Source organism: Molossus molossus, unplaced genomic scaffold (assembly GCF_014108415.1).
Source record: "Molossus molossus isolate mMolMol1 unplaced genomic scaffold, mMolMol1.p scaffold_m16_p_10, whole genome shotgun sequence".
In the NCBI taxonomy this organism is placed as follows: Eukaryota; Metazoa; Chordata; class Mammalia; order Chiroptera; family Molossidae; genus Molossus; species Molossus molossus.
Window position 1 is genome coordinate 97,893,154 of NW_023425345.1, and position 27,079 is coordinate 97,920,232.

The window sequence follows — 27,079 nt, forward strand, 5'->3', positions numbered from 1 at the left end:
GAGACCCCAGAAACAGTGCTCCTGGTGGACAGCTTCAGACCATTTACCACTCAACCACCTCCACAAGTGACAGACTCAAGGGGAGGATTCAGCAGGCATCAGAGCTGCTTCATGGGGTGGGCCCCTGCACAGCTTATCCTCCATGGTGGTTGCAACCAGTCCTTGTAGTGGATCAGCCTGAGGGTAAATCCCTCTCATAGTCATACCAACAGTAATCAAGGCTCAACTACAACATGAAGGTGTACACAGACCACTGGGCATGTGCACCTGGAATGCCCAGCTCAGGTGAATGGGGAGTCTGTCCCACTGGACCTTGAAGGATACCTACTATATTAGGCCACTCTACCAAGTCCAGGAATTCAGCAGCTCTAGATAAAAAATAAACACAGGGAGGCTACCAAAATAAGGAGACAAAGAAATGTGTCCCAAATGAAAGAACAGAACAAAACTCCAGGAAAAAAAATAAACAAAATGGAGACAAGTGATCTATTAGATGCAGAGTTCAAACACTAGTTATAAGGATGCTCAATGAATTTAGGGGAAGAGTAGATGGACTTAGAGAGAATTTCAACAGCATAAGAAAGGACATGAAAACCATAAAAAAAAACCCAGTCAGAATTAAGGATAAACTAACTGAAATGAAAGATAATTTACAGAGAATCAACAGTAGAGTAGATAAAGCTAAGAATCAAAACAGTGATTTGGAATATAAGGAAGCAAAAAGACCCAATAAGACCAACAACAACAAAAAATTTATAAAAATAAGGATAGTGCAAGGAGCCTTTTGGACAACTTTAAGCATACCAACATTTGCATCATGGGGATGCCAAAAGGACAAGAGAGCAAGACATTGAAAATTTATCTGAAAAAATAGTGATGGTAAACTTGCCTAACCTAGTGAAGGAAATAGACATACAAGTCCAGGAAGTATAACGTTCCAACAAGATGACCCCAAAGAGGCTCACATCAAGATACATCATAGTTAAAATGCAAAAGTTTAAACACAAAGAGAGAATCTTAAAAGCAGCAAGAGACAAGCAATTAGTTACCTACAAGGGAGCTCCCATAAGACTGTCAGCTGATTTCTCAACAGAAACTTTGCAGGCCAGAAGGGAGTAACAAGAAATACTCAAAGTGTTGAAAAGCAAGTACCTATAACCAAGATTACTCTACCCAGCAAAGATATATTTAAAATCAAAGGACAGATGAAGAGCTTCCCAAATGATAAAAAGCTGAAGGAGTTCATCACAACCAAACCAGTATTACATGAAATGTTAAATGATCTTCTTTAAGAAGAAAAATTAAAAAAAGGTAAGTAATATTAACAATAAAATGGCAATAGATACATACTTATCAACAATTGAATCTGAAAAACAAAGCAAAACAAAATAAATGAACAAGCAGAACAGAAACAAACTCATCGATACAGAGAAAATTTTAATGGTTGCTAGATGAGAGGGGGATTGGGAAGTTGGGTGAAAAAGTGAAGGGATTAAGAAGTACAGACTGGTAGTAAGAGAATAATCATGGGGATGTAAAATACAGCATAGGGAAAATAGTCAATAATATTCTAATAACTAAGTATGGTGTCAGATGGGCACGAGGTTTATTGGGGTGATCCCTTAATAAGTTATATAATATCTAATCACTGAGGTGTACACCTGAAACTAATATAATATTGTATGTCAACTGTAATTTAAAAATGTAAAATGATTTTTTTAAACAAAGAAAACAACTATAAAGGAATGACTTTGGAACAAGGCAATAGTTTCTCAGTAACATTCAGCATGGGTTGCCTGTCTAGGAGGAAGTTCACATAAAGACTCACTTATCTCATCTTTAGACAGAATTTGAGGCTTTTGAAGGAATATGTTTACAGTGGCCTTCAAAGGCACAATGAAAGATTCTTGTATTTTATAAATTTGCATAAAAAGAAATTTAGAGTAGACGTATCTGTAACAATATGTATTCTATGTTTTGCCAGTGTGGTTAGGACAGACAGTCTCAGGCAAGATGTAAATAAGAAAGAGACACATAGAGAGGGGGAGAGGAAGGGAGAGCACCCTGAATTATCACTGTTCTCTCGCTATAGGCAAATGACTAGTCCAGTGTCCACTAGCTGGACCGTAATTTAACAAAATAGTGGATAATGAAAACAATTGACATATGAGAAAGAGAATCTTGCTCCAAATCAGAAGAGACTCTTTCCCAGCTATTGGTGTCACAGTTTTACTAATTTCTTCTTATTTCTCAAGGAGGGAATGGGAATTAACATCAAGACATCTTATAGCTTGCATATTAATTATACTTTTTAAAAATTCTATTCTCCATCAGGAGGCTGTATTCTGATTATTAGACAATGTAACTTCAGTGATTCCCTCACTAAATACTTAATTTGTCCTCAAATTTATTTATTTATTTATTTATTTATTTATTTATTTATATTGATTTTTGAAAGAGAGGAAGAGAGAGGGAGAGAGAGACAGAAATATTGATGAGAGAGAAACATCGATTGGCTGCCTCCTGCATGCCCCCGACTGGGGATTGGGCCCACAACCTGGGCATGTGCCCTGACCTGGAATTGAACCAGTGACCGCTTGGTGTATGAGTTGATGCTCAACCACTGAGCCACACCAGCCGAGCCTTGTCCCCAAATTTAAAAAAAGAAAAAGAAACTTTTCAGGTAGAACTAATGTTAAGCAATCCAGGTGAACTTCATTAGCAAGCCGGGTACACCTAAAGAGTGTAACAAGGAATTAATTGGCAGCACTCATAGAAAAGAAGCCTGCTTATATTTTGATGTGCTAACTGCACTACCAGTGTTTACAGAGGTGTGATCTGTAAGACAGGTTCATCAGGTCACCTGGGGTACAGGGTCCCATGGCCCACTCTGGGGATTGGGGTCTTAGAATCTGTTTTTCAACATCAGCACAAGCGGTTCTCAGAAACTCGACGATTGCATGCACGACTTGAACACAGGTCTGCTAGCCCCTAAATGGAGCCTCCCTGCCTCTCTGCTGCTTCTCCTGCCCCAACTGCTTAGGTTACAGCTCTTTACTCCACAGTTCCAGGTATCTGGCCTCTCATGTTTGTCTCTGATCAAGCAAAAGCTGAAGAATAAAATCTACCTTTTCTTAGCTTCTGGGTCAAGATGATGTACTGTGAGCAAGTCCTGAATATGTTCCCCACAACATATCTTCTCCGTAGACCCAGGAAAGATTGATATTATGCTTTTTGTGCTCACCGTTGGAAGAACTCTGCACAGAACACAGGAAAGGCTGCGGCTGTGAGCGGAGGCGACCCGCTTGCTGGCAGAGCTGACGCTGGGTGAGCGCCGTGGGCTAGGCTCACGCCTGTTGAGCAAGGGCCCACCTGCAGCCCCACTGCAGAGGCTGACTGAGCCCTGAGCAGGAGTGGGGTGAAGGAGCAGCGCCTGACCCCAAGATTGCGATTCGAATCTTGCGCCTTGCCCACGGCCAGCAGATTGGGCATGAGCTTTGGAACTGATCGCCCACAGCGTAAAATCCCTGAGATGCTAATGTAAACTAACGGCTCAGTTCTGAAGAGTCCAACAGGCTCGGTTGAGGAATTAAGAGATCACTCCCAGGGAGATGCTAGAGAGAAATTCCTCCAGCTTCACGGGAGTGTCTGGGCTCCTCCCAAGTTAGAACTGACCCCGGGGGCCTTTCAAAAGCAGTTTAAAATCTGGATGGCTAAATTCTCAAAGAAATAGTGGAGGGAAGAACATCATGAATTAAGTAAGAATGGAAGTTTATAAAGCCAGAATGACAATTTTAAAATCTGTTGAAATTATGGGAATGAAAAATATAATCACTGAAAAAAAAAGTTTAAAACTTTATAGATTGAATAAAAATAAATTGGAGGCTTGGTTGGCGTGGTTCAGTGGTTAGAGCCTTGGCCCATGGGTTCGATTCCAGGTCAAGGGCATGTAACTGGGTTGCAGGTTCAATCCCAGGCCCCTGTTGGGGTGCATGTGGGAGGCAGCTGATGGATGTGTCTCTCTGCGTGGATGTTTCTCTGTCTCTCCCCACCTCCCACATTCTCTAAAAAAAAAAATAAATGGAAAAAAATATCTTCAGGTGAAGATTAATAACAAAATAAAAATATGCCCTAGCTGATTTGGCTCAGCCATTGGAGGGTCAGCCCACAGACCAAAGACTTAGGGGATCGATTCTTGTCCAGGGCACGTACCTCGTTTGCAGGTTTGGTCCTCAGCCCTGGTCTGGGTTTTGCGAGAGGCAACCAGTCGATGTGTCTCTCTCACATCCATGTTTACCTCTCTCTCTTTCTTCCTCCCACTCTATCTGAAGATAAATGGAAAAATATCTTCAGGTGAGGATTTAAAAAATAAAATAAACTGGAATTAGAGAAAGGGAGAATTAAATTTATCTTTTCCTTATTAAGCATCTATTTTATTTACACAGAACTTTCCTGGGCAAAGAAAATAGCCATACAGCCCTGGTGAGAAAATGTTTACTGCAAGTTCAATTTTTTTTTTTTAATTCACCTGAGGACATATTTGCATTTTTGTTTTCAGATGGAGTGGGAGGGAGAAAGGGAGGAGGAGAAAGAGAGAAACATCGATGTGAGAGAGACACATCAACTGGTTGTCATCCACATGACCCCAACTGGGGCCGGGGACAAACTGCAACTGAGGTAGGTGCCCTTGGCGGGAACTGAACCCGTGACTCTCTGGTCTGCAGTGGATGCTCTAATGCCTGAGGCAAACTGGCCAGGGCTTAATTTTTATCTGTATCTACCAAACAACTGGAAGTACATGGCTGAGAAACGGTTGCGTGTGGATAAAGCATGGAAGAGAGTTATTTTTTATTTTCCAATAATTGTGTCTCTGATTCCACTATTATTTCTCATGTGAAACAAGCACACTCATGTTTTCCAAGCAAAGAAACCCAATCATTCTGGCTTCTCAAATGTATGTATTGTACGCCTAAAAACTCGGTGCATCTATGATTACATAACTATGTACACAAAAACCACTCTCAGTTGAATTTTATTCAGGCACAATTTTCTAGAATAAAAATGGGATATTTCAATATCAAGTTATTTGAAAGTAGCATCCCAATTTTGTCTCTAAAATTCTAGTAACAGCCAATTTTGTCACTTCAAGTAAGAGTCCCTAAGCTCTTTTATTACATGTGGTCACACTTATTCACAATAAGATGAACAAATGAATGAACATCTGCTGTGAGATGTGGCTGGTTAGTGCCTTCTGGAGAGTGCATCTCAATAGCTTTAACTTCTGGGTATCTGGTCGGTCTCTTCCTCCCTCACAGCGGGCTCCATGCAACCTCGAGCAGGACAGTTTCTTTTTCATTACTGGTGCCGCTTCGACCTCTCAGTATGACGGACCAGCGTTATAATTGATTTTCACAGCTATCAGCAGCATGTATGTAATTGTGTGAAATTAAAATTTAGTTGGAAAACGTTTTATCAAGTCCCAGAGTGAAAGTTTGAACTTGTCCAGTAGGGGGCAGTCACATACTGCTCACTTCAAACGCTGCTCAGGACCTTCTGGATGACTGCATTTTTCAAGGTTAACTATTATTTTAATAAGTAGCAATTGTTAGTCACCAAGTAGCATTCTCCATACTTCATGCTTTAATTTCCCATATAAGCCTATGTTTTGGTTTGTAATATTGTCCATAATTAGTCCACACACACAAGAAAATTCTTTTTGGAGGCATCTTGAGGCTGGTTAGCAAGGATACTCACTCAATGAATAAATTGATGATAAAATACGTGTTAAACAGTGATAAAATATTTTATCTTTACGTATCAATTAGTGTCTATACCTTGCAATAGTCAACATTATCCACCCCTTAGGCACTCAAGGGTCATCTATGCCTGGGGGAAAAAAAATCATACCATTTCTAACATTTCTTTCTGTTTAGATATAGCCTAAAAATCTATTAGAAATATTAATTTAAATTTAGCTTACATAATTCTAAATTATTTTTATTTGTTTATTACAAATTGTATCACTGCCTTAATTATCCATAATTTTATTGTAAGAAAGTAAAATGTTTTGCTAATTATATAGCAAATTATGACTATATTTATGTAAGTAGGAGTGAGATATCAAAACATTGATTAATGTGCCTACTTTGCAAATAAATAATTTAAAACATAAATGTTTAAATTAGCAAACAAAAGTAATGTAAAATTAGAAAGTAAAATTTTCCAGGGGATTACAATTAATCAATACTTATCAGTTTGGTACTATGAATCTGAAATATGGCATTTACTTAGATAAAAAGTAAATTTTTATCTAAAAATTTTATCTATGTTTAAAATTTCTTTTCCTTCCTTTTAGTTTAAACAACACCATTACAGTGTGGTAAATCTTAGGACATTATTTTAGTAATAGATATTTTCATCTCATAAAAATTTTAGTTTGTCTAAGCCAAATCAGTTATATATATTACCACTAGTAAAAGAGTACTATAGTAAAATTGGTTAACTATAATTGCATTCCTGTACTTTAAATACTTTCTTAAGGGCACAGATAACCTCTACAAACTGTGTTGAATTCAAGAAGTTATCTTTAAACTATTTATTCTTAAAAAGTAATAAAAAATGGAATATTACAAATGTGCATAGGACATGAACTTCTGAGGGAAGACCTTAATTCAAAGAAATAGACAGCTTTGTACAACTGTATTTCATACTAAAGGTGTTCATGTATTTTTTTCTCCTTGGATAACACACATTTTCATGGAAGAGAGATGAAAATACTAAACAAAAATTGTGCTAAGTATATTAAAATAATGTTTTAAAATAATTATAAACATGGTTTTAGTATTTTAAATTCAAACTAAAATGTAAATATTTTTAAAATATTTTATTTGTTTGAAGTTCTCAAATAATTTATCATAAATACTGCATTTTGTTTTGATTAATATTATTCCATTGAATTCATTTACTAAAATCGAATATTTAAAAAACCTAAAATAAATTTCTCAGAAAATAAAAATAAGTCTCTCTATATTTTTAAACCAAGTAAAGATTAAATGTTATTTTTTTCTCAGCTTTACAATTAAAATGCCACTAACTTGAAAATTAGCAGTTTGGCTGAAATAAAAATGTTAAAAACAGAAAAGAGAATGATGTAAATGGTATACTTTTATATGTTTTTAATGATTTTATTTTAGATAGGTTTGCTCTTTGGGAGAGCTACTGAGCTTTGATTTGGCTGCGACTTCGTAGCTCTCAGTTTAACTACATTTACAATAAAACAGCAACTAACAATTACATACATGTTATGAACACACTTCAACAGGTTGAAGTTTCATAAAACAATTTTAACTTGTTAATTTGTCATTCTTTTCTCACACAACAAATTTTTTTCCTCCATTATAATTGATATATTCAACGTTGTTTTTAAAACAATTTATCTACAATTTCAATAACATCCAAGGGCAAGCTTTCATGGAAGATGTGCTGCACGTGGAAAGTGCAGAGACGAGACTGTGAACAGTTAGAGATAATGACAATGAACACGACCATGCAGACCCCATGGCTATTACCAAACACCGAAATGAGAGTGTTACAAATATAATAAAACTGGATAAAAGGTTAGATTTTTTGCATTTGCACTCGTGTCAGCGAGAACGCGGCAGCCTTACCTTTGACGTCTAGCAAAACGACGAAATGAAGTAGAAGGAACATTGCAATCAATCTGCGGTGGAAGAGAGGCTTGGTACCAGAATAACAGCAATAGGCTCACAGCACTTGAGTTATTAGACGTGTCCTCCTTCTACCTCCGAAGGAGTTCTGAGAGCAACTTCGGTGCCTCCCCACGAGCTGAGCATGCTCACTTCACTGGCGTAAGGGGAGACAGTGTTTTGTCACTGTCTTTTTGTGGCTTTTCTTTCATTTTAATTTAAATCGTCAGTTGTATTTTTGGTTATCATTTCACAATAGTGTGTACAGAGGGACATAGATAAGACTTTGGTAGTCTTAGATGAGACACGCTTTAGTTTTAAAAATCACATTACATTTCCTCTCCTCCAAGCATGTAGTTCAATTTGCTCTTATTTAAATCCAAACGTACACACGGGTTCTTAAACTATGACGGGATATAGATTTACACTGACTAGGTGACGAAACTCTTTGCAAGCTTATTTTTTATGCAATAAGCAAGTGACAAAAAGCTGTTTACTGACAAATACACTTCTACTCAAATTCATTTAAATGTTTTCAAATGACACACAGAAAGATAGAATTAAAATATATGGCCTTATGTTTAATAGTTATTGACTGTGAGACATTTCCACAATATCATAAAGCTCCCTGACTTCTTCCATAATTATATATTTTTTTCAAAGTGGAAAATTTTATTCTTGCTTTCAATTCTGTGTTGCACACCTATTAGAAAAAATGTAATCTTAATTGCGTTCTTACATCCTGAAACCAGCTTCTAAACAGCATAATTAGTGCACGTTCAAGTACATAAAAGGACGTTAGCTAGAATTCCCAGTATCAACATAAAAACTCCAACAAAGGGACACTGGAGAATTTTGTTGTCAAAGTACATATATCACTAGTTGTGAAATGTCTGTTTAGACATATGAAACAGGATATAGTTCTGATCTGAACACACAGTTAGAAAGAGAATTTGGTAAGTGAATGATACAGATCCTCTTAGATGTTCTCACTAGTCGTGTCGTAACCACACTGATGGGAAAACTGTCTCGTGATGACAGGCTGTTACATCACAAATTGTAAGAGATGGGGTTTTCATTGTACTCTCTTCCGTTCCAAACTTTGATGGAATAAAGACTCAAAAGGAATTTGAATAGAAAATATTTTATTTATCACTTTATGTAGTTATTTATTTTCTCTTTTAACAAGTGAGCTCAATTCCCCAAGACTTTCCAGATACATTTAGATGTGTTCTCATGGTATTTTTCAAACCAAAAGAGAGCAACAAAGAGAACGAAGTAAAGATGAGAAGTATTTCAAGATCTTTTTTACATTTCAAACATCTTTTTGTTTTCTTCACTAACCTTCAAATCTTTTAGATCAAAATTGTCTTACTTCGTTTAAATAAAAATCAGGGTGATGATTTTTTTCTTACAGTTTGTGTTCTCCTGTCAAGATGATGGATGCTAGTCTCTAGTCCTGAAACTCTGAACATGAATTTTAAGCACAATTAGATACCATGAATTGCCCATCGCAACTTTATTTGAAGTTTAAATATGTGTTCTATGAAAGTATAATTTTTGGAGAAAGAGGAGATGTCAAGATTTCAAAGAACTCAGTTTAGATTTCTGTGGGAATATTAAGCCTTAAGAACAGATTTAAATTGCTAAGAGGTTGAATCATCATCCCTCTGTGTCAGGCTTTTCAAAATTACTCTGAAATATTAACACAAAAAATTCAGAACTTAATAATTATAAATAACAGTTAACAGCATCCTTGGTTCATTATTGGTGTCTAAAGGCAGAAAGGGAGAGGATTGAAACAGTTTATTCAGTGTGTTTTACCTTTGATTTATCTAGTGCGACTCTGCAGCCTTTGGAATTGAAGCTGACATGACTGAAAGGTGCGGGAGGATATAATGTCTGTGTTTAAATAAGGACGAATGAATTTACTTTTTTCTTAGTGTCACGGGAAGGAAGCTCCAGGGGGTGCCCCTTGCAGAGCTGGGAAGGAGACTTGTACAAACCGATTCATCCCTGGACATTAACTTCAGATTCACGCATGTGTATTTTATTGATCCTTGGCTAAACCAACTCATTTCTTCTCTCCAGTCTCCTGTGGGTAGCACTCAGACTTTTGGCAATAACTGTATAAAAGCTCACATAAATATCCTATTTACTAGATGACATAAGTCAATATAATTCTGGCTAATTCTAGGGAGTTTATTAACTGAAAGTACTAATTACTTGGCTCCAGCGTTGGAGTGGTCATTTTCGTAGCTTCCGCTGTAACGTGTATTCACATCTTAGAAGCTGTTACTGAAGTATAAAGTTCTGAAATTCAGAAAATAATGTATTTAAATATGGTCAGAACACCTGATTTTAACACACTTTCAGACTTGTGTGATTGTTTTTCATATGGGCTATAATTTCCTATCCAAATTAATGTTTTCAGTCAAGACATTCACTCAACACTCATTCTTTTCGACTCAGTTATAGGCTTATAAACATCTGTCACTTTGACCGCCGAGCCAGTCTTTTATCAAAACCTGACCCATCAGCTGTTTGGTATCACGTTCTGTGTTGTGGGAAAAAGAGTGCTATCCAGTGAATGAATTCTATTAATGGATACAATCTCGCCCCAGAGAGAGAAGTTACAGAGTAATAAATATGAGAATCCCAAGCTCATGCTAGCAGGTCAACCATGGCGATGTTTACTACAGCACAGTTGTCGCAAAACCTTAGCAATTCAGCCGTATCAGTGAAGGACTTGTGATTACAATTGTTAGCTTTTCTACATGAGATTATATCATGAACTCATCATTCAATATGATTGATATTTTGAGCAACTTTCTCAGCAGCAGTAACAGGTTTCTCCGCACTCTTCAGGCAGAACAAACCTGACTGGATCCCACGGTCTCAGCAGCATAGTGTATCAGTCAGTTAGCAAACCAGTTCTGAAATACAGAGGGTCCATTCTAAGCAAGAAAGTGTAACTTAAATGTTCTAACCCAGATGTTCTACATTTAAAATAATTTACATTACCCTCCATTTCTCTGGGAATTTCGATTCTTGGCAAGCCCAGTGATGAGGAGCATAGCTATGAACCCAGAGAACAAAACATCACCAAGACATCCACTGCGGGCTGTTTGCAGGTGAGATACCCCGAAAGGCCTTCTTGGTTGAAAATGATAGCTCCTGCATAACACAATTTTCACTGCATTTCTGCAGTCTTCAAAATGAGGGGACTTAAGTCAAAGAGACAACGTGAGACAAAACCAAAACAAAATACTGACATGGCAACGGAGAGCAGTGAACACGTATAACAGGCCAAGACTCGCAGCAAACAAAGGCAGAGAGCAGCCCTGCAGCGTGCGACCAAGCCTCTCCTCGGTGAGTGGCTGAGTGGCAACTCGGGGAGGTTCAGGCTCCGCCTCCCAAAGGGTTAAGGGGAGCGCTGTCCACAGAGGCACCTCCAGCACCACGCAAAGGAGGTGCGAACTTGGTAGGAAACAGCCTCAGTTTAGATCCTTAGTTTCACCCAGATTAGCAGTCACCAAACATTGGCTCATTATCAGAAATTAACCAAGCGCACTTGGGTGAGAATCAGCAGAAATAAAAACAACAGATTAGAAGCCCAAGAACTTCAACTATTAAAATTTTCACTTACGGAATATAAAATGTTTACAGAACCACACGGAGTCCCAAAAATGAGTCAGAAGTAAGGAACCATTCAAAAGAACCAAAGAGGATTTTTAGAAACAAACAACATATTTGTGGAGTTGAAGGACTCAACAGCTAGATAAAATAGTTGTTAAGACACGGTGAAGGAAAAAGTTTTAAACTAGAATAAAGAGCTGAAGAAATTAGTCAGAAGGTAATATAGATAAAAAGGAAATGAGAAGAATTAAGGAAGTTCACAGAAAAACAAGAAAGTTTCACATACAGCTAATTAGAGTCCCAAGGGGAGAGAATAGTGAGAATGAGGATGAGACACTATCTGAGGAGATAACAACTGTGAATTTTCTAGAAATGATGAAATATAAAATTTACAAATTTGAAGAAAATTTCTAGTGCACAGTACAAATAAAAATAAGTCCACATTTGGACATTTTGTATTGAATTGGCATAATATCAACTATGCAGAGAAAGCTTCAAAAGGAACCAGAGAAAAAAGATCACCCAGAAAGGAAAACTTGAAATGCCGGCAGACTTCTCAACAACCTCCACAAAAGCCAGGGAATGGGCCGGGCAACAGCATTCGGAGTGCCGAGAGACAGGAACTGGCAGCCAAACATCGTGGACCTGGCCTGGCCGGTGTGGCTCAGAGGACTGCGTGTCATCCCATGGACTGAGGTCCGGGTTCGATTTCCGGTGGTTGCAGGCTTGATCCCCAGTAGGGGGCGTGCAGGAGAGAGCCCATCGATATTTCTCTGTCATATCAATGTTTTCATCTCTCTCTCCCTTCCTCTCTCTCTAAAAATCAATAAAAACATATATTTTAAAAATTAAAACAATTGTGTACCCAGAAAAATGACCTTTTAAAAGGTATAAAACATGAACTCAAGTACAAAGTACAAAAAAAAGAAAAAGTTAAGGGAGAACCGAAATAAAAGATGTGGCTACGGAGTGCAGTGGTATTTCAGGGAAGAAATCAATCTGAGTTGAAGCCATTATAAGAAGCGGAGCTCCACCCGTCTGGGAGTGAATCGGGAGATTAAGAGGTCGTGTCACCTGTTGTCACAGCGGAATGAAGACCCACGCTGGTCGGGCTGAAGGGGGGAGGAAGCGATGCATCATGGTACCTGCGTGATGCAGAGAGAATGCTGCCCACACACCACATGGCCGGACCCAAACCAGGAGAGACCCTCCTCAAGCATGTTGGAGAGGCGGTGGGACATCCAACGACTGCTCCCGACGATTTCACTCCTGGAAAAGGATTCTGGGCTCCCACTTCCCAGTGCCTCTTGTAGGTCATGTGTATACTTCTGCCTTGGCCGTGAGACTAATTTTGACCAAATGAATGTGCAGCATGTGCCAAGTGCCAGCAGAGACGTACACTGTGCTCGTGTGGTGTGGCCTGGCCTGTTGTGCTCCCCACGTCCCAGCCAGAATGAGACTCGCGTGTAGCGCGCTGGAGCCCGAGTCCAGCCAAGTCCAGAAGAGCCGCCGCAGAATCCACACACCATGAGCAAGATGTTCACTCGATGGTTGTGAGCCGCTGAGAGGTTTATTTTATCGTTGCTGTTTTGGTTGCCACAACAAAAGCTGCCTTGAACAGACAGATCTGGAAGTCATTAGTCCGGTCCTTAATTTTTTAGGACAAAAATTGAGTCGATTGGCCTAGAGGTATATGCTATGCATATTGAATCAGTGAACGCAGAGATGCCATTTCTCTTTGCAGAAATTTTCTTCTTTTGGAATATCTTTGGCGTCATATGCTGTATCTTAGAGTACATTAGGCAGGGATTACATCCAGGGGTGGCAATCCCTTCATCATGTACAAAATGATTCCTAAACATTTGCTAAGTTCTCCTGTTCTTCTGACATCCTGCGTGTTATCAATAAACTTCAGTTTGCCCTTAGTAAACAGGTGCTGTTTCCTAGTGCCTCTGTGTCATGGTCTCCAAGTGCCCACTTTTTTAAGCGTCAGGTAATAGCAAATAAATTAGAATGCTATTTGGTGACTGCTTTCATTTACAGGTCTGTGTACTGAGTCTGCCCTGAAGGAATGTACCTTTACTTAGAAAGTACAGCCATGTACATCACTGGGTAATGATCTTTGATTTAAAGTGAAAAGCCACAACTCATTACCTGAATTCCTTTCAAATTCATCATCATGGCAGCCCTTCACTGTCGAGGCTCATAAACACACAAAGCTGGCAGAGCCCACGGGCCCTCGGGCCAGCCCAGGGCTCGGATCGGCCGTTATCCTCCCCCTGCGCTCACTGTGCCCCGTGCCTGAGCACGCACCGGTTTTCATTCCGTTTCTTCACGTTCTGCCAGCGGGATGAAGCCCAGGCAAGTGCCCAAACCGTTGGTTTCAGACGGGAGAATGAGCAGAGGGAAGGCCTTAAATAATCAGTAACCTGGATGCCCTCTGGATAACAGAGTTAACTCTGCTCATCTTTGGGAACCCAGTGACACTTCATCATGGGCATTTTTGTTTTCATTTGTTGATGGAGTCACTCAACAAACACTCACTGAGTTGATCTATATTTAAGTTAGAGAGAGGGAGTGTGGCACGTTCAGAGGGCTCAAGAGAGGCGGCCGAGTCCTTCCACAGATCACACAGCACAGCCGGCTGCCTAGCGTCTGCACCTCCTCCCTTTCCACGTGCTCCCGGGGGGGCAGACATCACCATTCCTGTAATCACACTTCGTGTATGCACATGAGCTAGAAGCATGAAAGAGGGAGTCACACCATCACAGTATAGCATTTCATCCTTTGCTCTGCATGCTGACATCCTTCTGGGCTTTGGGGAGCCACTGCTAACAGGAAACTACAAAAGAGGAGAGGGAGAGAGCGAGACAGAATTCTATGTGTCTGAAGAGACTGAGAGAGCAAAATAGTGTCTAATCCAGAAAGTCCTGGCCATGGAGTGAACCAGAAAACCTCACCTCTGAAGACAGACCTCAAGAATCCGGGGGCTCTGCCGAGCATGTCAGCACATGCTGAGCTAGTTCTGTGGTTCAAAAACAGTTTGATCACTGATTTTAGTACATTGAATCTTTGTCGAAAGTCAAAGCAGACACCAATCATATACTTTACCTCTAGTTGAATGCTTTTCCATTTACTGGATCTTACAGGAATATAAATAGGTTGGTATTCCATAAAAAGTCACCTTAGAGGATGATCTTTTTTTTTTTACCATGTGAAACTCTGAACTCAGGACATGACCGCATACTGCAGAGTATTTGTGGGGAAAACATACTGAATTACTTTGGATTTGGCCAAGCTCCAGCCCCTGGGCCACATTTGGCCCACAGCTCTCCTTCACCTGAGCCCTGGCAAAGCTCCCCTGCGGAGTGCGGGCCTGGCAAGAGCTGGGACAACCCCATTTGGAGGGGAGTCTGTGAAGGTTAAATGAGGCGCTGCGGAGCTGCAGGCTCCAGGCACTCACCGCTGGGAGGGCAGCAGGGCGGGCTTCCAGGTGAGGGCCGCGGAGGGGACGGCATCACGGACCGACCGCAGGGAACCCCGACCTTCCTCTGCTTCTGAAACCACGGCTGCTCCCGCCCTGTTTCACTCCTTCCTTCTCCCTCCCCTTCCTTCTTTTCAGTTCTGTTCCAAGCACACGGGACCTCGAGAAATGTTCGCTGATGGAGTGGAAGGGCAGGGGTTTTTTTTTGCCATCAATCTTTCTCCTTTTTTGCTTTCTTTATCTCTCGCTTTTTTCCTCATTTAAATTAATACAACATGAAACTCAAGTAGATTTAGAGTCCAATGACTCTTTAGTTCAATAAAAGAATTAAAATGTATTTGCTACAAAGAATTTTAGGACGTATAATCGATGAGTTAATGAAAGAATTGACTGTTTTATAGTTCTCAGAAAAGTAGAAGAGATTCTTTTTAAACCTAGATTGATTTCTCTGTTTACTATTACAAGGTCTTGGTAGAAAAAAAAAAAATGTTTTGTTTCTTTAAATTACTGGATGAACTAAATATCCTTAAGACAAAGTACCGAAAGGAAATTTAAGATACTAGCATTAAAGTAAGCAAACCTCATGTTTGGTTTCTTTTCCCAATATTAGTTAACTCTCAAAGTTTACTTTACATACTCAGGGTAGTTAGTCATTTTTATTTTTAACTTTTTAAGGAAGAGGGACATTTTAAGAGATAGCCTCCTGATTCTAAGCATAATCATGTCAAGAACAAATATGTCCTAATACAGAATACAGTGGAGCACTGGCCAGCGTGGCTAAGTGGTTATAGATAGCATCAACCCACGTATCAAAGGGTTGTGGGTTCGATTCCCAGTCAAGGGCATGTACCTGGGTTGCAGGTTTGATCCCTGGCCTTGTTCGGTGCATGCAGGAGGCAAATGATTAATGTGTCTCTCTTACATTGATGTTTTTCTCTCTCCCTTTCCTTCCCTCCCTTCTACTTTCTCTAAAAAATCAATGGAGAAAATGTCCTCGGGTGAGGATTAAAAAAAAAAAAGGAATACAGTTGAACCTCAGTTCTCAAACTTAATTTGCTCTGGAAGGCTGTTGGAAAAGTGATTTGTTCAAGAATTGAATCATTTTGCTATTAGAAATAATGTAAATTGAATTAATTCATTCCAGACCCCGAAGTGAGTACCTTTCTTATATACAGTTCATATCGAATATACAGTTTAATCTATAAACAAACACTACTTTCCTTAAATTTATTGAACCACGCCTACTAGTCTTAAACAAATCACTCTCAGCACTCATTCCAGGGGTGTGTTTCAGAAGGTCAGCATGCGGCATCTTTGTTGTTCACATATCACTGCCTCTGACATGCTGTCCCTGGATATCTGCTTTTCATTTATCCAAACCCACAATAGTTTTTCTACCTCTTCATTTGCCTGTCATCTTTCACATGCTTAGCAACATTAGCACTCTTGATGGTCTCTTTATGTTTTAAAATTGTGCTAATCACCCATTTCACTAGCAACAAAAGCAAAACAAACAAACAAACAAAAAAAAACCCAAAACTATTTCACAGCACAATTTCCTGAGATGTTAACAATGCGAAGTTTAGCGGTAACTGACTCACATTCTTCCTTTGTGGCCCGAGAGACGCTTTTTGTCATGCTGATACATCAGCATGGAAAGGTTGTCAGGTAGAGAACTGAAGTTTTGTTAAAAAATCAAGACATTTTTTCGGTGAACAACTTGGTTGAGAACTGAATTGTTTGAGAAGGGAAACATTCAAGAACCAAGGTTTGACTATGCTTAATTATGGTTAGAAAAAGTGCTCTGACAAGTATTATCTTAGAACATGCCCCCTTTGAGGCATCTTCCCTGGAGGTCATTCCTAACTTGGGATGGCATATGTGCTGGACAGTAGACTGGGGATCCCTTGGGACGTCATCAAATTGGGCAAGAGGGATGACTCCACCAAGGCTGAAGCTGGGAATGGAGGAGTCCCTGAGGCTAATTACTGATGGAGAAAAAGCAAAGGTGGGAAGTCCTGGAGGGTCCATTTTTGTGGTTTGCATTAATTAATCCTCACCCAAGCATATTTTTGTATTGATTTTTAGAGTGAGAGGAAGGGAGAGAGAGAAACATTGATGTGAGAAAGAAACATAGATCAGTTGCCTCCCATACAAAACCCCAAGTGGGGATTGAAACTGCAACCTAGGACAGAAAAAAAAAAATGGCGGTGGAGTGAATGGAGCTACACAGACCGTCTCCCAGGACCAAACTGGAATTACAACGAAAATACAGACAAATTGTCAGGAAGGGGCAACCGAAAGGCAGCTTGGAGGACCACATAACCAGGGACACTGACTCAATCCTGGTAGGCTTGCGAGGATGCAAGAGGAAGACGGGAGCCCACGGTCTGCAGCGGCCTGGGCTGGGTCCAGTGGACTCGGCTGGGATCAGGGGACTCAGCTGGAAGCTGTGCCCTCGACTGGGGCCTGTGGCCTCAGCTGGGACCAGTGGCTGCATCCAGCGGTCTCGGCTGAAAGCTGCTGCCACCTCGGCTGGGTCCGGAGACCGCAGCTGGGACCAGCAGCTGCCTCAGCTGGGTCCTGTAGCCACCTCGGCTGGGTGCTACGCCCTCAGCTGGTGCCACAGCATTCAGCCGCCCTTAGCTGGGAACAACGCCTTCGGGTTAAAGTCCCAGGTGGCTCCACAACGCAGAGCCCGGACAGAGGCTATATTGGCAGCAGCCACTCACCTTGGGCTCCGGCAGAGGGAAGGCAGACTGGACTGGAACTGTGTGGGGACACTTGGGATTTGTAAGGTGCTCAGAGCTTTCGCTGAGTGCAACCACGCAAAACTTTGGTCATCTTACTCCTTCCCAGGTCTTGGGGGAGAGGTGGTGGCCCCTCCCTCAGAGATTCAACCCCACCCTGTGGGTCATTGAAATGCAAATTGAGGCCCATTAACAACCAGCATCTGCCCCACCCTCGGGAAACCCTCTTACACTGAGCACCTGAGGGAGTTTTTCAGTCAACTCAGAAACTAAGGTTCTTAAGGTGACCTCTACAAATAGCCTCCAGGCAAAAAAGCTAGAGGATAACTACCATTCCCAGGGCTAGCAATTCTAACCAGGAAAGTTAAGACTTGACAGTGGTGTTTAAAGCGGGTCTCCCCTTCCATCCCCCCACCCCCCCGCCTCATCCAAACCCAGGAGAGGGAGCCACAAACAACAGAACACCAACACCCACAGGGAAAATTTGGAAGGCTCCAAACCCACTGTGATAGCCAAAATGGTGAAAAACAGAAACAAAAGCCAAATGAAAGAAGAGACCTCTACTGAAGAGGAGATAAATGAGGTACAGTTATGCAAGTTAACAGAACTAGAATTCAGAGCCATGATCTTGAGAAAGCTCAACAGCATGTGTAAGGACATGAGCACCATGAGTAAAGACATAGAAATGTTGAAAATCAACTAGTTGGAAATTAAATGTTGAAAATCAATTAGTTGAAAATTAACTAGTTGGAAATTAAATGTTGAAAATCAACTAGTTGGAAGAAATGAAGAATGACATATCAGAAATGAAAATCACATTGGAAAGTCTAAAAAGCAGAGTAGAGGAAGCTGAGGACCGGATCAGTGAATTAGAAGACAAGGTAGAAAAAATTAACCAATCAGAAAACCTAAAAAAAAATAAAAATTAAAAAACAGGAAGACAGACTAAGAGAACTGTGGGACAACTGGAAACGTAATAATATTCGCATCATAGGAGTCCCCGAAGAAGAAGAATATGAGCAAGGGTTAGAAAATATATTCAAAGAAATAGTGACAGAAAACTTGCCTAATTTGGTGAAGGAAGAAGGCATTCAAGTTCAAGAAGCGCAGAGAGCCCCAAGTAAGAAGAACCCAAACAGGCCCACACCAAGACACATAGTAATCAAACTGCCAAAAAATTAAAGACAAAGAGAGAATCCTAAAAGCAGCAAGAGATAAGCAACAGGATACCTACAAAGGAAACCCCATAATGCTCTCAGCTGACTTCTCACAGGAAACACTACAGGCCAGAAGAGAATGGCATGAAGTAATCAAGGTCATGAAAAACACGGATCTGATTCCATGACTACTCTACCCAGCAAGGCTATCATTCAAAATAGAAGGTCAAATAAAATACTAGCAAATTGGATCTAGCAATACATTAAAAAATTATCCACCATGACCAAGTGGGATTCATCCCAGGGATGCAAGGCTGGTACAAGATTCGCAAATCAATAAACGTGATACACCACATAAATAAATGAAGAATAAAAACCACATGATCATATAAATAGATGCCGAAAAAACCTTCAACAAAATCCAGCATCTATTTCTGATAAAAACGCTCAGCAATGTAGGAATAGAGGGATCATATCTCAACATAATAAAGGCCACATATGAAAGACCTACAGCCAACATCATACTCAATGGGCAAAAACTAAAAGCATTTTCTTTAAGAACAGGAACAAGGCAAGGATGCCCACTTTCACCACTCTTATTTAACATAGTATTGGAAGCCTTAGCCACAGCAATCAGACATGAGGAAAAAATAAAAGGGATCCACATTAGAAAGGAGGAAGTGAAACTGTCATTATTTGCAGATGATATGATACTATATGTAGAAAACCCCAAAGACTCCATAAAAAATTTACTAGACTTAATATTTGAATTTGGAAAAGTAGCAGGATACAAAATTAACATCAAGATATCCATGGCATTCTTATACACGAACGATGAACTCACAGAAAGAGAATCTAAGAAAGCAATCCCATTTACCATTGCTGCAAAAAAATTAAGATACCTAGGAATAAACTTAACCAAAGAAATAAAGGACCTATTTGCAGAAAACTACAGGTCATTGAAAAAAGAAATAGAGGAAGATATAAAAAAGTGGAAGCACATACCCTGTTCATGGATTGGAAGAATTAACATCATTAAAATGTCCATATTACCCAAAGCAATCTATAGACTCAATGCAATCCCCATCAAAATACCAATGGCATACTTCACAGAATTAGAACAAGTACTTCAAAAGTTCAAATGGAACCAATAAAGACCTTGAATAGCCACAGCAATCTTGAAAAGGAAGAACAAAGTTGGAGGGAATCACATTACCAGATTTCAGGTTATACTACAAAGCCACTGAATCAAAACAGCCTGGTACTGGCACAAGAACAGGCATATACACAAGTGGAACAGAATAGAAGACCCAGAAATGGACCCAAGGCAATATGCTCAATTAATAATTGACAAAGGTGGCAAGAGCATACAGTGGAGTAAGAACAGCCTCTTTAATAAATTGTGCTGGAAAAATTGGACAGCTACATGCAGAAAAATGAAACTAGACCAACAACTTACACCCTACACAAGAATAAACTCAAAATCGATAAAAAATTTAAATGTGACTCATGAATCCATAAAAATCCTAGAAGAAACTGTAGGCAATAAAATTTCAGACATCATACGCAGCAGAATTTTCACTGATATATCACCTAAGGCAGCAGAAACAAAGGAGAAAATGAACACTTGGGACTACATCAAACTCAAAAGCTTCTGCACAGCGAAAGATACAATCATCAAAACGGAAAGGCTACCCACTGTATGGAAGAGCATAATTGCCAATGATATATCAGATAAGGGGTTAATTTCCAATATATATAAAGTGCTCATACAACTCCACAAAAGGAAGACAAAGAACCCAATTAAAAAATGGGCAGAGGAACTAAATAGACATCTCTCCAAAAAGGACATACAAATGGCTAAGAGACATATGAAGAAATGCTCAACATCAATAAGCGTCAGAGAGATGTAAATCAAAACAACAATGAGGTATCACCTCACACTTGTCAGAATGGCCGCTATCAACAAATCATCGAACAACAAGTGTTGGCGAGGGTGTGGAGAAAAGGGGACTCTAATACACTGCTGGTGGAAAACAATATGGTGTTACCTCAAAAAATTAAGAATTGATCTTCCATTTGACCCAGTGATCCCACTTCTCGGAATATACCCTAAGAAGCCTGAAACACCAATCAGAAAGAATATATGTACCCCCATGTTTGTAGCATCACTGTTTACAATAGCTAAGATCTGGAAACAGCCCAAGTGTCCATCAGTAGACGAATGGATAAAAAAGCAGTGGTACATATACACAATGGAGTACTAAGCAGCTGTAAGAAAGAAAGATCATTTATCCTTTGAGACGACATGGAGGGACCTGGAAAGTATCATCCTAAGTGAAACAAGCCAAACAGAGAAAGACAAGTATCATATGATCTCACTTATTTGTGGAATATAATGAACATCACAGTCTGAGGAATGGGGTAGTCCCAGAGAAGTGGAAGTGGGGTACAGACTGACAATCCCTAGAAGAGGGGATGGTGGTGGAGAGATAAACCACAGAACTTATATGCATGTATGTATGAACAATGGACATGAACAACAAAGCTGGGGACTTGGCAGGGAGGGAGGGGGAGAGGGGAATCAGTGGGGAAAAAAGGAGAAACATCTGTAACAAAAATTAATTAATAATAAAAAAAAAAAGTGGTACCTATACACAATGGAATACTATGCAGCTGTAAGAAAGAAAGATCTCTTATCCTTTGAGACCACATGGAGGGACCTGGAAAGTGTCATCCTAAGCGAAACAAGCCAAACAGAGAAAGACAAGTATCACATGATCTCACTTATTTGTGAAATATAATGAACATAACAGTCTGAGGAATGGGGTAGTCCCAGAGATGTGGAAGTGGGGTACAGAATGACAATCCACAGAAGAGTGGGTTGTGGGGGAGGGATAAACCACATAACTTGCATGCATGAACAATGGACATGGACAAGAAAGCTGGGGACAGGGCGGGGTGGGTCAGGGAGGGGGGAATCACTGGGGTAAAAAGGAGAACATCTGTAACAAAAATTAATAAAAAAAGAAAAAAAGAAAAGAAACTGCAATGTAGGTTTATGCCTGACCAGGAATTGAACTTGCAACCCTTTGGTGTATGGGACGATGCTCCAACCAACTGAGACTCCTGGCCAGGGCGAGAGTCCATTTTTGAGTTATCAACTTTTTATGTAGCCCACAAAGAAATGAGTGTGAAAGGGTTCAACACTAACATGGGTGGGGAGGTCCATGTTAGGGGCAATAAGATAGAACCCTGGACTTCTGAAGAGACAGAAAGAGCCCTTGGAAGCTGTTCTTTTTACCAAATGTCCAAGTGTCTGAAACAATCCCAGAAGCTACTTCCTCTTGGAGACAGTGGCTATTGGCACAGGAAAGATGTTTCTGAAGAAGCAGAGGCCTACATTACACAGATCATGCATTGAGAACAAATGTTGGAGGAGACAGTTTTATTTTAACATCCGTGGGGGGATTAGCTTACCCAAAATAGCAAACGCCACCCCCTGCCTCCTCTCACTCTGATTTCTCTCTTTCTGGCTCTCTCTTTATCTGCCATCAAATTAAATATTTATACATTTGTTGTCTGTCTTCCCTTTCTAGAATGGAAGCCCCACAGGCCCAGGTCTGTGCCTGTTTTCTTCATTATCCATCTCCAGTGCATACTGAGCTTTAGTCGATGCTCAATACATTATTTGTGGAGGGGCTGAGCAATTTTATGGGTGAATGAAGAACTCTGTAGGGTATTAAGAGAAAAGAATTGGCACGCAGATATTTGGCAGCGATTTCTCCAGCTTGAAGGCTTTGGCACTCGCCGGTGGCTTTGGTGCCTAGCCCGGAGTGGCCCACTCATTTAGTGACAACAGCAGGAAATATATATATTTAATCAAACACATGGCTCCTCCATGTTGAGAACCCATTATCTGAAAGAAGTACCAGGGTCTGCTAAGGTATGGATTTGAAGAAAGGATGCTGGAGAGTTGAAGTAAGTCCAGAAAACAGGGCCAAGATGACGGTAGCCTCAGAGGGATTTCATGACATTAATGCATTTCCTTTCTGGGTAGGAAATGCTCCAACCACATCGCAGAGGCTGGCCCATAGTTTTCCGCTTCAAATGGAATCTATTAAGATTACGTACATAGAAAATATTACAACTTTTTATTCTAAATATAGAAAAACATCTGGATTACTTGGCAACATAGAAGTTTGGCCTAATGATGGATTCCAGTCCCGGGACTGTAATTGGAATTGCCGGAGATGTATGATAGGTCATCCTATCACGCCTCAGAGACAGAACGAAACCTTTTCACAAAGGGGGGTGGGGGGTGGTCTGTAAACAAAGACGCAGCTGTATATCTCCCTGGATGGGACCAGGCAGTGTCTCAGGTTTAATGTACCAGTTAGAGCCTTGGCTTTTCCTCTCACTAGTTTATTGATTTACAAAAAGCCAGATCCACTAACTTGGAGCCCGGAGTGCTTGGGGATCCTCGATTGATTAGGAGTTAGGAAGACAGACCGCAGTCGCTCCTCGCCTCCAGGCCTCTGTGTCCAGGGTGCAAGGGCTCGCAGCTCTGAGCATTGCAGGTGAGAAGTGGGAACAAAAAGTTCTCCCAGAGTTGGTTTTATTTTAACTTATTTTATTTTTGTAAATGGTATTAAAGTATAACATACAAAGATGTGTGCAAATCTAATGGTATAGTTTAATCCACTTTCACAGAATGAATTCACCCGTGTGATTTGCATGCAGATCATGAAACAGCACACTGCACCGCAGACACCCCTCCCGCGTCTCCCTCTACCACACTGCCCACGGCCTCGAGGCACCTACCATCCTGACTCAAAGCATACACCTCAGTTTTCCTGTTCTTTTACAGTGGAACCATGCACACATTCCCTTGTGACAAGCTCTCTTACTCAACACCACGTTGCAAAATTCATCCATGTTGGGGCATGCAGCTAAACCTCATTTATTCTCATTGTTTCCACCAGACGACTACGTTTAGGTCTGGCCCTCACCCGTCCCAGATGAACATCTGGACTGCTGCAGTCTGTGGCACTGCAAACAGTGGGTCCATGGACATCTGCAGATGTGTCTTGGTGAGCAGATGTGTGCACGTGGATGGGTACATACGAAGGAGTGGAATTGCTGGGCCGTCCTGTAGATTCTGACAAAGGGTTCTGCTCACTGACTGTTCCCGTCTACTGTCCCAGCATCTCCAGAGCTCCAGCTGCCCACATTCTCACCAACACCACTGCCATCGATCTGTTTGATCGCAGCTGTTCTGGTTGATGGGCAGTCTTATGACATGGTGGCCTCTTTCATCTGTACCTTCTTGAAAACTGTTTTGCATTTATTGATTATTTGGATATTCTTCCCTGCAACTATCCACCCAAATTTGATCAGCTCGCCCCTGGCTGTCGACCTTCCCAAGGCAAGCTGAGTGACAGCCCTTAGAGATGTCCGTGTCCTAATCCCCAGAAGCCGTGAGTCTGCTCCCTGAACACGGTAAAAGGGACTTTGCAGAAATGATTAAGTAAAGGGTCTTAGATGGAGAGGTTATGCTGGGTTATCCAGGTGGGCCCAATGTAATCACAGGGGTCCTGCTAAGAGGGAGGCAGGAAGACCGAAGTCAGAAAGACAGGATATAACAGTAGAAGCAGAGGTCAGAGAAAAAAAAAAAAGGCTTTGAAGATGGAGGAAGGACCAGGAGACCAGGAATGCAGGTGGCCTCTGGAAGCTGGAGACGGCAAGGAAGGGATTCTCCCTAGATCCTTCCGAAGGAACACAGACCTGCTCACACCTTGATTTTAGGACCTTTACCCTCCAGAACTATAAGAGAATACGTTCGTTCGTTTTAAGCCCCTAAGTGTCGCAGTTTAGTACAGTGGCAATAACAAACTAAAACACTTCTCACTGTCTGCTGGGATTCTGGACATTTTTAGATTGTTCTCCTTTCTAGATACAAGCAGGACAGACGTCCTCCAACAAATTGTGGCTGGCCCCCACCCTCCTACAATGATGTTCTTAAAGAATAGTTCTTAATTATTATACAGTCCAATTTATTTTTTTTATACTTAGCAATTTTTGTCATATTGTGTAAGAAGCCCATGCTTACTTCGAGGTCATGAAGACATACTCCTTTGTTTTCTTAAAATAGTTTACATTTAGATATGTGATCAATTTGGAATTGATTTTGAGTGCAGTGTGAGGCAGAGGCTACGATTCATTTATTTTCCCATATAATATTCATTTGCCTTGGCAAACAGTCACCCCCCCTCCCCCCCAGTGCCTGGTAGTGTCACCTTAAGGTGTATGTGTGGGGCCTCATCCAGCGAACCCTCATTCTGTTCTGCCCTCTCTCACATGCCTGATTTCACATCACCAAGGTGAGCTCTGTAGTCTTAGGAAGCACCAGGAAGGGGCTGTCCTTGTACAGGACAGTGGTTGAGGTGGACGGGTCCCTCTCACCTCCCCGGGATGTCAGCCAGCCTCCGGAGCACTGGCCTGGCCAGCAGTCTTTGCCGGACCTTGTAGTTCTCGTTTCTTAAGAATAGGCGCAGGGCCTGCATGGTTACACAAATTAGCAATGCAGAGGTCAAGGTAGACACTTAGAATGAGCCTGGGAGGCCTGCAGTAGTACCAGGGCCCCGAGAAAACAGGAAGGAGGCCCTTTCCCCAGATTCAGTTCCGATACGGTATTTGGTTTATATGTCATATCAGCTGATGAATAAGAAAGTTTGCTCCTAGAAATTGGACTTCAGTTTACTGGGCAGAGTCGCTCCTTATTCCTACCCCAGAGAATACCTCCTGCTCCTTGATGCTCGAGTTTTCTCTGGCCCTCATAAGATCAGTTACGAATCTTGAGTTTCTGCGCAGGCCCACGCTTGGGACCAACTGGAGGAAAGACGGGTAGGTGTCAGACTGGGAACCCGTCCTGGGTTGTTGGACGGCAGATGGGGAGGGTGCTTTGCAGCCTGGGTCACTGCCCTCACGTGCGCCCCCTGCGGGAGGGATTTGCGCATTCTGCTCTCGGGCACGTTGCTCATCCATGAGGAGGCACAGGGCGGGAAAAGGCAAGCTGGGCCTGGGAAGGGGGTTGCCGAGCTGGATGGGAATCCTCCTTGCAGACACAGTGGTTCTCTCTGTGAGGGCAGGAGTGGGAGGCAGGAGTGGATGCCTGCAGAGTTCACAGTATCCATGGAGACATTCCCAGGACAGAGCTTCATACTCAGATATCTGGGCTACCATCTTCATCTGACCATAGATCTGAGGCTAGTAGGAGTACAGACCTGGCTTACTCTTAAAAGCATCATCATGGGGCTTTTTGAGATAAGATTAGATGAAATTGGAACCTCAGATCACCGAGGTGTAGTCAAGAAGTCAGTTAGAGAAGGGAAGGGCTTCACAGAACAAACACGTGGTCCTGCCTGAGAGGAGGCCATGGTCTCGGGGTGCTTCTCATCCCAGAAGCAGACGCGGGTGGGCCATTTCCACACTGTGGCAAGAATGTTTTATATTAGTTTATTAAAAAGTCAGTTGAGTGCCTGCCCTGGGGTCCTCCCTCTCGTCTCCAGATGACCTATAAATGCGGAAAGAAGGCAGACGGTCGCCCCGCCCCCTGCTCCCACCTCGGGCTCCGAGCAAGCAAACAGCCAGTTTTCAATTCCTTCTCTCCTGGGGGGGTGCTACCAACCCCTCAAATCTCCAGATGGACTCCGTGGGAGATCTTCCACACCCAGGCCACCCAGAGAGGGAGAGACGCAAGGGCAGGGCAGAACACGTGGAAAATGCTTCCTTTAACTCCAAATGTCGGTCTAGGTCTCTCTAGCTTTCCCACCACCGGTCTCTTCCCCCCTGTCATGTGACATCTGAAAACAAACTGAGAGTCGGGGAGGAAGATACAGGAAGTGATGTTTATCTGTTTTCTGAAATCCATCCTGATGGTCATTCAGCCAAGGGCCTGGCTCCAGGGCCTGGTCCGCTCTCATCTCTTCACCGAGTCACACTGTGCCTCTCCCGGAGGCTCCCCGGCCACGTTGCTGTCCCTCGAGTTCGGCTCCGGCTTGGTGGAGACTCAGCTAACACCTGCTGGGAATTCACTCCAGATGGGAACCAGATGAAGTTCTCAAGCCTGTTTGGGTGGCTGTAACAGAATGCCATAGCCTGGGCACAAGTGGCAGAATGTGTTTCTCACTGTTCCGGAGGCTGGGAAGTCCAGATCAGGGGTCTGGTGAGAGCCACTAGCCGGCGTGCAGACCGCCACCTTCTCCTTGTACCCTCACACGGCAGAGACAGGCAGACGTTCAGTCCCTAACTGTGAATCTTTTCTCAGAGTCTGCATGCCCC